Source organism: Bidens hawaiensis, unplaced genomic scaffold (assembly GCF_021521415.1).
Source record: "Bidens hawaiensis isolate Kalapana, Puna unplaced genomic scaffold, B.hawaiensis_p1.1 tig00024225_1, whole genome shotgun sequence".
Lineage (NCBI taxonomy): Eukaryota > Viridiplantae > Streptophyta > Magnoliopsida > Asterales > Asteraceae > Bidens > Bidens hawaiensis.
Window position 1 is genome coordinate 175,006 of NW_027493804.1, and position 18,633 is coordinate 193,638.

The 18,633-nt window shown below is 36.2% G+C and overlaps 1 pseudogene across 1 annotated transcript; it reads left to right on the top strand.

Annotated features, from left to right (window-relative positions):
* The first annotated feature begins 3,215 nt into the window (after positions 1–3,215).
* On the top strand, positions 3,216–18,086 carry LOC143568751 (monooxygenase 2-like; annotated as a pseudogene). The gene is made up of 6 exons (XR_013141620.1): positions 3,216–3,295; positions 3,813–3,959; positions 4,045–4,117; positions 4,466–4,627; positions 4,716–4,950; positions 17,554–18,086. The product of XR_013141620.1 is annotated as a monooxygenase 2-like (transcript).
* Positions 18,087–18,633: the final 547 nt, after the last annotated feature.

The following is an 18,633-nucleotide window of genomic DNA, read 5'->3' on the forward strand; positions in this document are numbered from 1 at the left end:
TATTCTTGATTTGGTGCTACATTGTTACAAATTCAAAAGAAGAAAATAATACTTTTGATTTTTTATAATTAATTTGGTTCAACAAGCTTGAATTCTTTTGCATTGGTTATATTGGGTTTTTATTTGGGTTGAACAAGACGTTTGATTCGAAGTTTGTCTTTTAGGCGGGGTAAACGAGTTAGGTTTTAACCAAGGTTCGATTTATTTTGTGGGCAAGTGGATTTGGTTTTGAAAAGTTGTTTGGAATTGATTGGCTTGTATTTGTTTCAAAGAAGTGGAGCAAAAGGGTTCGACGTCAATGGCAGGTGACGAAGAAAGACCGGTAATCCAACCCAAAGCGAGTGGGGGGATTTCACTGCAAGTTCCAAAGTTGAATGGAGCAAACTACATCACATGGGCGATTGTGGTGGAAGCAATTTTGGATAATTAAGACCTATGTGATGTTGTCCAACCGGAAGAGGGTGCGGTTATTGATGCGAAGAAGAATAAAACAGCAAGATCGTTTTTGTTTCAAGTGGTGGATGGTGATATTCTTCTTCAGATTTCTCAATACAAGAATGCCCAGGATATATGGACGGCTTTGAAGGCACGGTATGTTGGGGCCGAGCTAGTTCAAAAGGCTCGACTGCTAATGTTGAAAAGTGAATTTGAGAAACTCAAGATGACGGAAAACGAGACTGTTGACGAGTTCAAAAGGCAACGAGTCTAGGTCATGTGTTCGAGCAAGATATCTTGGTGAAGAAGTTGCTGGATGCGCTTCCAGACAAGTACTTTCAACTCGTAGCCTCAATCGAGCAAAGTGTTGATCTTGATAGTTTGATGTTTGAAGATGCTATTGGAAGACTTAAGGCATTTGAGGAACGTTTAAGAGGGAGAGAACGCGTTTCAAATTCGCAAGGCCAGTTACTTTTCAATAGATCAGAAAGTAGTTATAAAGGCAAGTCGTATGATCAGTCTGGTAGCCGAGGTAAGGGTTGGCCGAGTTCACAAGGACATGGAAGAGGCTGTGAAACCAGAGGTCAAGACCGAGACGATGAGGACCAAGATGGTTGCGAAAACCGAAGGTGGTCAAGATCGAGGGTCAAGTCATAAGGGGCAATGAAGAACGAATGATCGTCAAAGAGGAAGAAAGGATAGATCATAGGTTTAGTGTTACCGTTGTGATGAGTTTGGTCACTTTGCGAGTATGTGCCCGGAACGTATGAGGAAAAAAGAAGAATCTAATTTGAACAAAGTTGATGATTTTGATCCATCTTTGTTTATGATTAAAGGTAATCAAAAGACAGTTTTACTGAATGAAGACGGTGTGATTCCAAAGCGTTTCGAAACCGAGTCAATGGAGAAAGATGTTTGGTATCTCGACAACGGAGCATCAAATCACATGATGGGTAATAAAGCGTATTTTTATGAATTGAATGAACAAGAAACGAGAACGGTGAAGTTCGGAGATGAATCTTGTATTGATATTCGGGGGAAAGGGTCAGTCTTAATTGAAGGGAAAACGGGGGAGCAGCGCCTGTTGACCGATGTCTACTACATCCCGAGCCTACAGTGCAATATCATAAGTCTTGGTCAAGCAACGGAAGGTGGATGCGAGATTCACATGAAGCATGATTTGCTAACCATTAAAGATGATACAGGTAAGCTTTTGATGAAGGTGACAAGGACCAATGACCGATTGTACAAGATTAGCCTCAAGATAACAAGTCCCGGTAAACGAGCTATTGTTGGAATGAAGAATTTTGCAGGTCGGGATCTTCAAAGTGTTGGACTGAAAGAAGACAAGCCGATTACGAGTCAGATTCCAATCATAGATCCAAGTTCCAAAATTCAAAGTCCAAAGAAGAGTGTTCAAGAAACTAAATGCATGGTCAAGGAAGTGATTCAAGCCCAAGGGAAGGCGTCTAATGATCATACGAAGAAAGTGTTACTTCAAGCTAAGTGGAGCCCAAAGAACATTGCAAGAGATCAAGAAAAGCTTCGGGAGAATCAAGAGAATGATGACAAGCGTGAAGTTGAAGATCCGCCAATTTCGAGTAGGAAATTAGGGGGTGAGTTGGGTGAGTCGGATACAACAATTGAGGGGGTGATTGTTGGCACCATTGTTGTTTGGCCCAAGTGTAAAGCTCAGCCCAAGAATTATTAGGGTTTATTATATTTGGTAATGTCTTGACTAGCAATTTTGGTTAGTCTATATAAGCCGAGTTATGGTTAGACATTAGAATAAGTGAATTTGGTGCAACCGAGTTAGGGTTCATCAAGAGTCAAACCGAGTTAGGGTTTGAGGTTGTAATAAGTTTTAGAGTTATATTTTCTGATTAATATAAACGAGAGTTATTCGTTTAGTTCATGTTTGATTATCGATCTGGGACTTGACACCAGACCAGGCCGCTCCCAGCAATCTTAGTGTGGGCGTGTGGCTGTGGGCACGAGATGTCCATTTAAGGTCGTAGAGAGGCCACGGCCCACTCTTACCAGCCTACAGGTTCCTACCAGTCTAACTTTTCGTGTGGGCCTGATTGGGCCATTTTCTCACCGTAGGTTTATCCGCCTCCTACTCCGTAGACTTAACCAAACCGCTGAAAAGATCACACCGGCAGCCCACTCCATTTGGCGCGTTAAGCATCCTTGGGTCACAACCAGCTCATGCATACATGGCCTCATCTTCCATTTCACAATATCACGAATGCTTTCAGTGATAACACACAGTTTCTAAGGGGTTGTAGTTCAAGTTTCATGCTCGTCAAACAAAAACTGTAGTAAAGAGTTTTGAGTCACCCACGTTCAAAAAAAAAAAAAAAGTTTAACCAAGAAAGTTGTTCAAAATTAAACTAATAATTACTACATTTTTTTCACATTTCCACCACACTTCCACTAATCCATATATGATTTCATTGATTTACTTGCCTGTCCCTAATCAATATATATTACTTAACTAATGAAATACAGAACTTTCATTTCAATAAAAAACAAAATAACGAAAGCTATAATATGCATTTTTCGGGCCCTCTTTATTTGTATTATTATTATTATCTTAAAAAAAGCACCTTAGTTGCCTTGGAGTCACACATTTGATGGAGTGAGGCAGCCGCTTTTGTGTACCCGTGTTGGACCTGGCCACCTCTTCTAGTACTCTAGTATTATATAATCTAGTAGCAACACATAATATCTACACATTCAGAAATACAAACTCCAAAAATCACATATAACTTAAGATGAATTATGAAGAAGATGTAGATATACTAATTGTTGGTGTTGGATTAGCTGGACTTACTACCGCCTTATCCCTTCACAGGTATTCTTCATAAGAACCCCAACTAACCCGACGCTATTAACCAGAAAATCCGAAACTAATAGGGTCGGGTTGGTCATTGGGGGCTTCAAGGGGCAATGTGGGCATCTGGCTAGCGCACGTCTTTTCCAGGGAACAAAAATTTTAAAAAGTTCCCAATAATATAAATATACTTTTAGAATATGTGAACACTTATATAAGCCCACTACCCACTAGGCCACTACCGTTATAAACTCTTTATAATACCATAATTTTGCTAATTGTTATGTTTATTGCTATAACTTTAATCGTTGTTTAAAAAAATTGGTTTACATTATTTAGTACGTTAAGTCCTAAGGGGCATATTTTTTCCAACTCAGCCAGGGCACATGAATTCTCAGGCCGGCACTGGGATTGGTGGTGGGTTTTACCGACTAACCTGACCTTATTAACCCGAAACCCGAACGGGATGACCCGATTAACAGCTTACAAGTTGTGACAGACGTGATGTGCTTTTGGTTCGATCTTTATGTTTTTTAAGGTTAGGATTGAGGAGTTTGGTGTTGGAGTCATCAGACAGTTTGAGGATTACCGGATTTGCCCTTACACTATGGACCAATGCTTGGAGAGCGTTGGATGCTGTAGGAATTGGGAATGTCTTAAAACTAAAATCAACCCAGATGAAAGGGTAAAATTGTGATTTGATAAAAAGTATTAGTTACATCGTTTTAGCAGTTTAAAATCAGAATTTGATATTACTTTTGTGTTTGCAGATTCAAGATCGCGTCTCCTGATACGGGTCAATTTACTTCAGAGCAAGCACTTGATAAAGACGGAAAATTGTAAGTCACGCTTATTCTAAAAGATTGATAAAATAACACGTCACGAGCTTAACACGAAATTTGCAAGTTTGAGTTTGTTTAAATGGGTACAGAACAATTACCGTCGAACATGTTTTGCTAAATGAGTCTTGTTTGAGTCCGACCGACTGGTTTACGGGTTCACCTGCTTAATTTTATACTTATTTTTTAATATTTGTTTTATGTTGTAACTTAAACTGATTGGGTATTTTATGCCAAAATTCAAACATTACTGCGATAACGGTCACAAAATAACGTACTTTTGATAACGGTCACAAATGGTTGTTTTCATAGTTGTTAAATTAACAAATATAATTTGTGTTTCGTTTGTGAGGGTTATGAAAGTCGATGCGTTAGGAGGAAGGATTTACTAGAGACAATGGTGACCGAGCTGCCACCAGGCACCATTAGGTACTCTTCAAAGGTTGTAGCCATTAATGAACTCGGCTGCTTTAAGCTGGTGCACCTAGCCGATGGGTCTATTCTTAAAACCAAGGTATGCTTGGTTCAATGTTGGTTCGGGTTTGTCAAAACTATTGCGCTACATATTCTTTCTTATACAAGTTATATTTGGATCAATGTAGGTGTTGATAGGATGTGATGGAGTTAACTCGGTGGTGGCAAAATGGCTGGGTCTCGGGACACCTGTAAGTGTTGGAAGATCAGCTATACGTGGTCTAGTGGAGTTCCCAGATGGCTCGGGTTTTGATCCGATGTTCCATGTGAACTTTGGAGGTGGAGTGCGCTTTGGTTATCGTCCGGTTGATGACAAGAGTGTGTATTGGTTTTGCACATTCACCCCATCTCAAGTTCCATCTTGTAAGCCGTTTAAATTTGTCTATCTTTGTATACAAAACATACGTAGGGGTAGTGGTGAGCATAAAACCGAATAACCAAATCATTTCAAGATTAAATCAAGTCAAAATTTAAATACCCAATAACTAAATCATATCAAAGAGTAAATCAAAATAAGCAAACTGAGTAAGAAATCAAATAGTCCAAACTGTAAAAAGTCAGTGTTGTTGTATAATTTGGGTAGTCTATAACCCAAAATCAATCAATTAAACAAATAAACCAACTTGGTAATCTTGTATGCCATTGTAGATGAAGAAATTGCAACCTGGATTAATCTCTGAATCGTGTAATCACTATCAGATAAACCTATTTGTGGGTTACACACAATGATTTATCGGATAAGGCAGGGAATTTCTGTACATGGAATTGAATTATTATTGTTATTGATGAAGATCTAGAGAGAAACCAGTAACCATTGTTCTCTCTATCTATTTGTCGATGAGAGATCATTGAAAAACTGCCAGGGAAAATCTCTGATTAACATCTTTTTATTGATTCCCATATGAGCCCAAACAAAATAATTATAAGCCCATCTAATATTAGCCTTAAGCCCGAGTAAATTACTTACTTAAACCCAAGTATATATTCCAATTATAAAGCCCAAATAACATTAGAATTAAATCAAGCCCGCACTCCCGCGTCACCTAACTCGTTTAATATCTAACGTTATTTTCTCGATCGACAAGTTAATCCAATAACACTAAAATAACCAACAATCCTCCCCTATTTTAGTGATATCTATGATTAACTTAACCATCCTCACATAAACACAAACACTATGCATAAATGAAAATGTCCTATGGATTGAATTTTCATCTTAGTATTTACACGTTACAAATATTAGAATATCTTGGGTGTCGCTATGGATTGAACCCAAGTTATCCATTTTTAATACTTATAGGTAAATACACATGCGTTTCAAATCCAAATTCCCCTTGACACTATATTTTACTAGCCTGTGTCCCAATCCTTCAAAGAATATATCAAAGCTCAAGTCCAAAGCTTTTTGAAGTGGCTAAACTTCATATTCTTATAGGTAGTTCATTATTCTCGCACCCGCACTGCAATTTGTCAATGAACTATTAAGAAGCTATACTTCAACCTACTTTATCTTGCGGTCCGAACACATACCTTGGGATGATTATAATAATGTGTTCCAATATCGTTATAACAAGCTTGCCACATTGAATTCAGCATCTAACGTTGTATTAGATGGGAATTGGGTGTCTTGACATAAGATATTAAAATGGACTTTAAACCCATCCCCATGACTGATATGTTCACGAGATCTCTTCCTAACTCTTTAGTTAGATCATCAGCCAAATTATACTCATATATTACAAACTCAACTGATATCACACCTTGCATAATGAGCTCATATGTTCAATATATAACCGTCTAGACCTTTCATTATACATCTGACTATTACCTTTAGTCAACACTATCCCACCTGATAGATTTTGATGATATCAGTTTGACCACAACAGAATTTTATAATAACAGTTTCTTAGCCATTCAACCACTTTTATCAGTTTGCAAATGCTAGAAACTCACATTCTATTGTCAAATGATGCAAATCCATTCATTAATTACCTAAGAAATGAAACCTCCCCTAAATAGAGAATACACATCCACTTAGTTATATAACTTGTATCAGAATACTCCTTTTAATCCTTATACAAAGTATCACATATACCTCCCCCATATACTTCATTACAAAATTAGAAAACAATAATTTCTTATTTACCTAGTGTAGGCATGCTATGAAAATCCCATAAGTCTAAATGAACGAGGTAATTCGCATGTATGGCATATCAAAACCGGCATTAAATTCATTTTAGAAATCTCTTTCATTCTAAAATAATTCACATAACCTAACTTGGCATGTCACAATATTTAAGCATAATCTACCCTGCTATGAAATGATGATAGCATATAAACAAATTCAATAGCAAACGGGACATTAATATTATGTTTAAAAACTTCATCACATATATATCCAAATTCAAAAGATTTCATGTTGAGATAAGATAAACTTATCTAACTCATTGACCTGCTTAAAACCATAGGTAGTTAAAACAAAATCCCATACATGAGACTCTTTCAACTCCTTGGAACATACAACAAACAATCCAAAACAAATGTTTTACAGGAGTAAATACAAGTCTAACTTTTACATTTCCCATCCTAAGTACAGATCCATCTTCAACCGGTTTAATTTCTTCAAACCATTTTAGATTCTTGCATACTTGACTCGTATCAACCAGAGTCTACCCACCATGCAAGCATATCATCCTGTACATAATAGGAATAAGAAATAAACCACAAATAATTCTTCACCGAATTATTTTTAAAAAATCATTGACCTTTTTAAGTCCAATAACTAACCCGAAACCCGGGTTTCATTTATTTCACACCCCAAAGGGTTTCTTGACTTGTATACCTCTAATGGGCTCGTAGCCCATCAACCCATGTGTGTACCATACGAATAAATATTTTAACAATATTTCTATTTCATTCAAACTATAAAATAAACATTGTTTCTTTGACTTAAATCCAGTTTTTGTGTTTTACAAAATTTAAGATGTCCCACAAAAGAACACATCTAATAATTTTCCAGAATATTAATATGATTTTGGCGTTTTCTTTATTGAGTTATTCAGTAAAATCCAAAACATACGCTTTGACATATTCTTTTGTTTAAAGAAAAGAAAACTTATCAAAACTTATCAAGAAAGAAGTCTAGCTAAACTTTCTTCTCAGCGTGTTTATGTGTAAAGGAAAAAGCATTACATCCATTCCTTTCTTCTATCAAAACATAATATCAGACAATTCATATTTTCATCATATCATATCCAATGTTTTCTTTTCTATTTTAATTACTCATGCTTATCAAAAAAGCATTACATCCATTCCTTTCTTCTATCAAAACATAATATCAGACAATTCATATTTTCATCATATCATATCCAATGTTTTCTTTTCTATTTTAATTACTCATGCTTATCAAAGAATGCACTTTGAATTATAATTTCCAGGCACTTTATTCAATCCACTAATTCTAATCCTATGAATAAATTCTTATTGTGCCATCCATGATTGCAAATCAATTTCACATAACCCTAGTCTAATTCGATCAATCAAGTTTCATATAATAAAAAAGAATTAGAACTTACTTGTAGGGTAAATAAATTGTTCTTTATTTTTGAGAGTGCAAATATTCTTGTTCATAGAATGCCTCATAATACCAAAAGAGAACCATATGTATATATCTTTGTTTCTTCTAGAAACAACCCATTAGAACCACCCAAACGTGACATACAGTTTTCATTTAATTCAGCAGTTATCTTCGGAATTCAAAAAACCCTTTCATCTTTTATATATTCTTCATCATTAAATATAATCAGTAAACGCAAAATTAGGGTTTCAAAAATTTCCAATCGAACCAGACATATTAACCCCAGAATTGTTCATTAATAACCAAATTGAACCCAATAGGTTTATCTTTTTTGTATAATTTGGGTAGTCTATAACCCAAAATCAATCAATTAAACAAATAAACAAACCTGATAATCTTGTATGCCATTGTAGATGAAGAAATTGCAACCTGGATTAATCTCTGAATCGTGTAATCACTATCAGATAAACATATTTGTGGGTTACACACAATCATTTATCGGTTAAGACAGAGAATTTCTGTACATGGAATTGAATTATTATTGTTACCGATGAAGATCTAGAGAGAAACCAGTAACCATTGTTCTCCCTATTTATGTGTCGATGAGAGATCATTGAAAAACTGCCAAGAAAAATATCTGATTAACATCTTTTTATTGATTCCCACATGAGCCCAAACAAAATAATTATAAGCCCATCTAATATTAGCCTTAAGCCCGAGTAAATTACTTACACCCAAGTATATATTCCAATTAAATCGAGCCCGCACTCCCGCGTCACCTAACTCATTTAATATCTAACGTTATTTTCTCGATCGACAAGTTAATCTAATAACACTAAAATAACCAACAAGTGTCTTGATTATAATTTTGTTGATTACCAGTTGTTAGGTTTAGGATATAGTTATACCTGTTTAAATAACCAAATTAACCGAAACGTCATTAAAGCCAACATTTATATTTTTAAATTTTAATAAATAATAATAGGTCTAAACATTATGTTATAAAATTTTAAAAATAATATATTGGTTGTCCTTTAGCCCCATTTGTAAATTAAATTAAAAGAATTGTTAATTATTTAGTTGGCCATAGATATAACTGATCATTATCATGAATATACTCACATCCAAAGCTAGGTGTTAACGGGTGATTAACCGAACCATCTTTTCCGGCTACCAAATTAACCAAACCATTTATAACTAAAGAACACTTATAAAAATATTAAAGTCGATACATTTGTTATATTTCCATTATAGTCTATAACCGAACCTACCTTATCAGTAGCAAACTAAGTTTTCTTTTTCTCTAGGGTCGATGTTCAATAATTTTGGGGCCAACAATAAAAAATTATGGGGGTTTGCTTGACCCCATACCTTATTGAACATCTATTGGAGAAACAAATTGGATTTGAACCTTAACACTAAATTTTGTTCTTGAATAATGAATACGGAACCAGAATTGACGTCCATGGTGGAGTAAAATTGCTTCTGGATGAATTGAACTTGTAGTGGAGATTGTATCAAATAATATTAAATGTTGTGGTGATGCATTCAATATTGTGTTGAAATCGGATGGAAGGATTAGCTGGTTTTTTTTAAACTTCTCATATTATAAAAAGAAAACTTCAAAAGTATTTATAGGCCTAACAATCACAATTTGACTAGAAATAGGAAACTAATAAAGATAAACATAAACTTTAAATTAATAAAACTTAATAATAATATACTAGGATAATAACCCGTGTTACACACAGGTGGAAAACATATCAAGAAACAATATAAAATGTAAAAAAACATATTTAATAATAATATACTAGGATAATAACCCGTGTTACCCACAGGTGGAAAACATATCAAGAAACAATATAAAATGTAAAAAAACATATTTAATCAACACAAATATTTGACATAAGTTTTTTACCATAAGATATTACAAAAGATGTTAAACTATGTATATAACATAAAAAGAAAATACTTTATAAATAAATAATTCAGTAAATAAGGTTGATGACATGGAAGCCTATGTGGACAAGCTAGGTGAAGGACATATGGACAAAGTTGTGTTGTTTTAATATATTAGTTAGATGTTGTTCTTTACAAAAATCGATTAAACACTAAAATATAAATCATACCTGATAATTGCAAACGATGAACATATTTGATGTTGTTTGGATTATGAAACCGACAAATCATGAAGAACCGGTTATAGAAGAGGCGAAGAATCTGGTTACAAACGATGGGGAGCGTTATGATTTTTGAACGAAGCATGCGCCTTTTAAAGAAGAAACGATGAACAATTTAAACCTAGTAAATTTAATAAGTTTTTTTTTAATTCTAACAATAATTAGAATAATTAATATCATAATTACATTAATAAGTTACAAAAATATAAAAGTTAATATCATTGATTAAAATTTTATTGTGAATATGTAGAAAATAGATTTATGGAAGGTTGATGACATGGAAGCCTATGTAGACAACCTAGGTGAAGGACATGTGGACAAAATTGTGTTGCTTTAATATATTAGTTAGATTTGAATTTGATCTCCTCCTTATCCTCCCCTTGAGATCGACCTAGCCACCCCTCGGTTTTATCTTTAACGAATCAGGATTAACTATATCATTTACCCCCTTAATCTTGATTCGTTCCTTTTAGATATTCAATCCCAAGCAATTTCCTTATCTCTTTAAACTTTAACTTCGGTAGCGCTTTTGTTAAAGTATCAGCCTTTTGTTTCTCTCCACTAATGTGCTTTCACCACGTTTAATACATTCACGAATGAAATGAAATCTGATATTGATATGCTTACTTCTCCCATGAGACACGGGATTCTTCATCAAATTAATAGCGGATCTATTTTCCACATGTAACGTCACCATCTTTTCTTCATGCCCAGTCAACTCGCTTAACAATCCCCTTAACCATATAGCTTGACAAACCGCGGTTGCTGCTGCCATATACTTAGATTCACACGACGACAAGGCTACAGTTTGTTGCTTTTGTGAGAGCCATGAGATCAATGCACCACCATAATAAAATGCCATTACGTTGGTATCTTGTCCATCCGTTTGATCCATACATAACTACTATCACAAAAACCAATCAACTCTCTACTACCGGACCATACGTTAAACCATATCTAGTCGTGCCTTGTACATATCATAATATATACTTTAGAATCTGCATATGCGATTGTTTCGGTTCTTGCATGAACCTACTAGCAACTCCAACTGAGTAACTCAAATTGGGCCTCGTGTGTGTTAAGTACCTTAAGCTACCAATTATTCTTCGATATTTAGTTGCATCAACAGGTTCTCCTTCTTCATCTTTCGTCACTTCCAACCGATGTTCCATAGAAAATCGAGTTGGATTGCACTCGCTTAAACCTGCACTCATTAAAATTTTATTAGCATAAGCTTCTTGTCTCAACTTTATCTCATGCTTCTTCTGTGTTACTTCAATGGCCAAATAGTAAGAAAGCATTCCAGATCTTGCATCTCGAACTCATTCTTCATTTGACTTTTGAATTTGTCAATCTCGGCTTGACTCGACCCAGTCATGATAAGATCATCAACATATACACCAACAATGAGAATGTTGGTTCTCGTATTCTGCTTGTACACTGCCGGTTCTCTAGGACATCGAATAAAATCCAAACCTTTTAACGTTTTGTCGAGTTTTTCGTTCCAAGCTCATGGGGCTTGGCGAAGACCATATAAAGCCTTTCGTAACTTATAAACTATACCGTGTTTCCCGGGAACTTCAAAACCATCAGGTTGCTTCACATATACTTCTTCCTTCAACTCGCCATTTAAGAACGCCGATTTAACGTCCAAATGGTAAACGAACCAACCATAATTCGCTGCAATTGCTAAAATCAAACGTACGGTTTCCATTCTCGCCACCGGGGCAAAAAGCTCATCAAAGTCTACCCCGTGCTCTTGCACGTACCCCTTTGCGACTAATCTTGCTTTGTACTTTGTTATTGACCCGTCTGCATCACGTTTGGTTTTAAACACCCACTTCAAACCGATTGCCTTGTGACCCAGTGGTAGGTTACATAAGTCCCACGTATTGTTTTGTTCAATTGAGACTAATTCGGATCTCATTGCTTCTCTCCATTTTTTAAAATTCTTTCTCTTCAAAAGTAGCTGGCTCTTCATCTAGGAAAAGACATTCTCCTTCACAAAACATTACATAATCTTCAAACCTTATAGGAAGGACCGATTGACGACCAGTTCTTCGCAGATCAGGTTCGGGATTTCCTTTCGGTTGGTCTTCAAATTCAGACCCGTTAAGGTCTGTTGGGTCTTCGTTTTCGACTGGAATTTCTTGTTGAATTTCTTCTCGGACCGGCTCGATTACAAATTCAGCCCATTCAGGTCTGGTTCCGACTTGACGCGAGTCGGTATGTCGAGACCAATCAAACTTTTGGCTTTCTTCAAAACAGATATCCCGATTCACATAAATACGGTTTTGGGCCGGGTCGTATAATCGGTAAGCTTTTGATCCGAGTTCGGTTCCGAGATGTACAACCTCCATGCTTCGGTTATCTAATTTTTGTAGGTTGACGGTGGGTATTTTCATGTACGTTAAACACCCAAACACTCTTAAGTGTGTTATTTTAGGCTTTCGGCCCTTTAAGGCTTCATAGGGGGTTACCGTCTTCAATGCTTTAGTAGGTACCCGATTCAACATGTAAAAAGAGTGTCTCACCGTTTCTCCCCATAAGTTTTGTGGAAGGTCCATAGATTTCATCATACTTCTTGTTGCATTTAGGACCATTCGGTTTAGCCTTTCGACTACACCGTTTTGTTGAGGAGAGTAAGGAGTTGTAAACATCCTTTTTATTCCTTCTTGATCACAATATTCGGTAAAATGTTTGTTGAGAAACTCGCAACCTCGATCGCTTCTTAGAGCTTTAACCTTTAACGAATGCTCTAACTCCACTTCCTGTTTAAACTTTTTGAAAATACCCAAAGCGTCATTCTTATTTTTAATAGTATAAACCCACATGTACCTCGTATGAGCATCTATAAGAAGCATAAAATACCGATTTCCTCCCAAAGTAGAAGGTAAGATTGGTCCACATGAATCGATGTGAACCAACTCGAATGGCCTCGTGGCACGGAACATGGTGGTTTTAGGAAACAGGTTTCTACTATGTTTGCCTAGCATACATGCATTGCAAACATGCTCACCATGCAAAGTTTGAATATCACCATGCAATATATTTTTAGACTTCATATTAGTTAAGTTTTAAAATTAACGTGACCAAGTCTAGCGTGCCATAGCCATCCTTGGTCTTTTATTGAAACTAAAAGACATACCGGAGTTCCAATTCTGAGCTCGATCTTATAAAGACAGTTTGGACTTCTTGGGACTCTCATTAGCAAGAGATATTCTTCCTCATATAACCACATGTGGTCGTTTGCTATCCAAACCTTACACCCTTCTTCGGTTAATTGACCGATGCTCAATATGTTGCTACATAAGTCGGGTATGTAATAAACGTCATTCATAACCCGCTGCTCACCATTCTTGTAATCGAAAATAATTGAACCTCTCCCTTTAATATTTACTTTGGACCCGCCTCCAAATTTCACCAAACCGTTCACTCGATAATTAATTTGGGCAAAGTGAGCTTCACATTCGGTCATGTAATTAGATGCCCCATTATATAAATACCAAATTTGTAAGGCCCCGTCACCGGTAACCCTACTTTCGTGTTGGATTTACTCATAAACACAGTTCTAAATATCAGAGTTAATTAAAAACTTTACGCGGAATATAAAACTTTCATAAAACATTACATATCAATTCATAATCATGTCTTAAAACATTCCTCTTGTCTTTCAAAATCAAAACATAACTTATAAAACATATCAGATCTTCAGATGCCAGGCTTTAGTCTTCTGCCATGTGTCCTCCACTCAAGCCAGCTGTCTCATCATACTCACCTGCGTGCATACTAAAAGTCAGCTACGCTGAGTGAGTTCTAGTTAATCATACAATACCATACAATACCTTATTACATACATACGTACTTAACCTCATAACTTTCTTTCATACACACATAAGTACTCATACCTTCATTCTTACTTACATACTTTCTTTCTTACTTACATACTTTCTTTACATTCATAATCATACGTTTTAAAGAGCCTTTCGCCCTATAACCTCACAGATATTATAAGGGTCTGGTCCCTAACATCACAGATATTATAAGGGTCTGGTCCCTAACATCACAGATATTATGAGGGTCTGGTCCCTATCCTCACAGATATTGTAAGGGTCTGGTCCCTAACATCACAGATATTATAAGGGTCTGGTCCCTAACATCACAGATATTATAAGGGTCTGGTCCCTTGTTTTCGAATATTAGTAGGGTTCGATTCCCTCTTCGTTACCATACAACCATACATCATACCTCGAGTATTATTAGGGCTCGGTACCCTTTTCATAACCATACAACCATACAACCGTCATTTCCTTCTTTTATTAACTTTATTACGTTCATACACATAAACATACATATCATACTTACCATATTTATAACGTTACAACCTGACAGTACGTGCAAGATCCGAAGATCGTTCACGTACCATCAAGCAATCATTCATACATATCACATATATCACATATGGCATACACTTATCACTTAGGATAAATGTATTAACAACACATCAAGTATGCACACAGCCCCGAAAACATAACAAGGAATGGGGCTAGAAACTCACCTGGATCCTGTTACGCTCGCCGTTGATCGTAATTCCTTTCTTTAATTGGGCTCGGCTAACTGTATAATATTTACACATATCAATTAACTACTACTACTCGTTTTGTATTTCTATCTATATATGACCCACCACGAACGGGGGTCCGGGGGCAGCGCCCCTGGCAGCGGGGTTCTAGGGGCGGCAGCCCCTAGCGGGGTCCAAGGGGCAGAGCCCCTGGCTGGGGTTAAGCTGCCAGGTCAGCTTGGAAAAATTTTATTTTCGATAACTGCCTTAACACATTTTCCATTAGGTTTTTAATTTATTTTCTAAACGAACTTCACTTCAGGCGAAGTTAAACCTCGGGCGAACTTGGCTTCAGGCGAAGTTAAACCTTAGGCGAACTTGGCTTCAGGCGAAGTTAAACCTTAGGCGAACTTGGCTTCAGGCGAAGTTAAACCTTAGGCGAACTTGGCTTCAGGCGAAGTTAAACCTTAGGCGAAGTTGGCCGTAGGCGAAGTTATCCTTAGACGAACTTGGCTTCAGGCGAAGTTAAACCTTAGGCGAAGTTACGCTTGAAGGCGAAGTTACGCTTGAAGGCGAAGTTCATCAGGCGAACTTAATCTTGCAGGCGAAGTTATCGCGCTGCAGATCTGTTTGCCCATAAATCCTTCGTTTCTTAGCCAAATAACTCGATTTTGGTACCCACGGAATCGTATGATCGGCGCCTACAAATCCCAACCATCAAATCGGCCTAAAATCGACGTTTTAGGGGTCCGATTTGGGCAGTTTAGGTTTCGGGTCCGGTTAACCCATCCAATCCTAACCATTTTCAGTAATATTAGCTTTGGTGGATTTGTTCTTACCTTACCAACTCAGATCTATCAACAAAATCTCGGGTCTCGGCTTCGAATCTTGATCGGTTAGAATGTGTGTGTTTTGAGTGTGTGAAGAAAGAAGGTGGAAATGAAAGATTGGGTTTGGGATGGGATATTTATATCCCTCTAAGCCACGGACCCGAGGCCCATTCTCATTTAACCCATCTTACGCAATCTAAGCCCAACTCCCTCCTTACTCGACATTAAATAATTAACAACGTGAAATCACTAAACATAACTTTCTTTATTTATAATTAAAATTTTAGGATGTTACAAAATTGCATCGCTTACCGAGTCGTTTGCATAACGGATTGGATGAACTTTCTCCTCATTCAACATAACTTGTTCTTTATCAACTTCAACTGAGGCCATCATAAGCGTTGGCGGATTGGCCGTGGCTTGGTTCAGATTTGCTTCTTGAGTCGGTGGTCTTGAATTTTCCCATGCAAAGTGGCCCAAAACATTACAATTTTAACACCGAACACCACTTTTATCTCTGCCTTGATTTTGATTATTTTGATTATTACCATGATTACCGTCTCTGTCTTGGTTGTTTGGGTTCGGTTGGTTACCAGCTCTTTGATTATCAAAGTTCTGATTGAACCGACCTCGCCCTCTACTCGAACCTCTTCCACGGCCCCATTGGTCATAACGGGATCCACGACCCCGAGCATAATTTTTTCGGTCATGATTGGTGTCCTTTTTCTTGATTATCGTTTTTAGAATACAATAATTTTCCCAATTCGGTCATTGATTCCTTACCTTTGATCCTCTCTTCAAAAGCCTTTAACCTGGCTATACAATCTTCAAAATCAAAGTGTTAAGACCGGCCCACTGTTCGATAGTTTCTACAATAGCAATAAAACAGTCCAGACGCTATCGAGCAGTTTTTTCACGAGTTCATGATCTTCCATCGGACTACCCAAACTATCAAATTGCGAGGCGTATTTCGTTATCTTCCCGGCAAAGTCTTCAATGGATTATTTTTCACCCATCTTCAATTGATTAAAATTCCGCTTTAATGATCGTAAGCGAGCTTGTTACGCACGATAAGCCCCAAGGAATCTTATCCGTAGTGATTCCTAAATTTCCTAAGCATTGCGGGTTCTTGCAACTTGCATCAAAAAGTTTTCTGGTAAGGCTTGAAAAACAATAGCCCTAGCCATCTTGTTCTTTCTCTCGTCTACGACTTCTTCTTTCACCACCTCCCATAATCCTTGAGCATCAAGGATTGATTCCATAATTACAACCCATATGTTGTAATTTGTTTTTGATACCAATTGTTGGAGAAAACAAATTGGATTTGAGCCTTAACACTAAATTGTGTTCTTGAATAATGAATACAGAACCGGAATTGATGTCCACGGTGGAGTAAAATTGCTTCTGGATGAATTGAACTTGTAGTGGAGATTGTATCAAATAATATTAAATGTTGTGGTGATGCTTTCAATATTGTGTTGAAATCGGATGGAAGGATTAGCTGGGGTTTTTCAACTTCTCATATTATTATAAAAAGAAAACTTCAAAAGTATTTATAGGCATAACAATCACAATTTGACTAGAAATAGGAAAATAATAAATATAAACATAAACTTTAAATAAATAAAACTTAAATAATAATATATTTGAATTTGATCTCCTCCTTATCCTTCCCTTGAGATAGACCTAGCCACTCCTCAGTTTTATCTTTAATGAATCGGGATTAAATATACCAACATCAACTCTAGAGAAGAAGAAAACTTTTCACTTTATAATATTTAAAGTCAACAATTATAATATATGTTATGATTCTTGTAGATGAAGAAGATTGGCAAGTAAACCCGGTAAAAATGAAGCAATTTGTATTGAGTCGTATCAAGAAGATGCCTCAAGAAGCACAAGACATGGTGGAAAAAACGGAATCAAGTAGCATATCCTATGCACCATTGAAGTTTAGATTGCCATGGAATGTCTTATTTGGTAATATAGTGAAAGATAACGTTTGTGTAGCCAGGGACGCACTTCATCCCATGACTCCAGACATTGGTCAAGGTGGTTGTTCATCGTTAGAAGACTCGGTAGTTCTCGGTAGGTGCCTCGGGGAAGTGTTTTTGAAGTAACTGAATAGCGAAGATGATGAATTTGAGAGTATTAAAAAGGGTTTGGAGAAGTATGGAAAAGAAAGGAGATGGAGGAGTTTTAGTCTTGTTAGTGTTGCATATTGTATAGGGTTTATGCAACAGAGCAAGGGATAATTGATGATCATCTTGAGGAAAATATGGTTTTCTAGCTACACACCTAGGGCTTTCCTTAAAATGGCTAATTTTGATTGTGGTAATCTTGTTGGTTGAATTGTAAAATGGGAAATTATTTGTAATGTTTTGGGTGTTGTCATCTATAAAGATGATTAAGAGTTAAATTTTGCGTATTCAATTAATATTTTTTGGGGGTAAAAATGAGCTCTCACCTCTATCATCTTTTATCACTACAAGGCAATTCTATTATATATAAATATAAATGTATATATATATATATAGGATTAGGTTCATTTCAGAAGTGCTTCTTGTTTAATTGATGTTAAGGGTATAATAGTAAATGTGTTTTTATTTTATTTATGGTAAGACCTGATTCTCGGGGGAGTTACAAATAATTGATTTTTAATTGTTTTATTATTTATTTTTTAGATCGTATATTATAATTATTATTGTCGAACTACTATTGCATTTATTTATCCAAATCTATTCTTCAAATTTTGAGTTTGTACCTGATCATCCTACTTCGCTCTCCACCCATTTCCATTAAGTTTTACTTTGTTATTTTTACATGATTAATTCAAAAAATAGTGAAATCCTTTTCTTCTATATCCCTAATTCAAAGTGTAGGTTATTTTCAAAATAA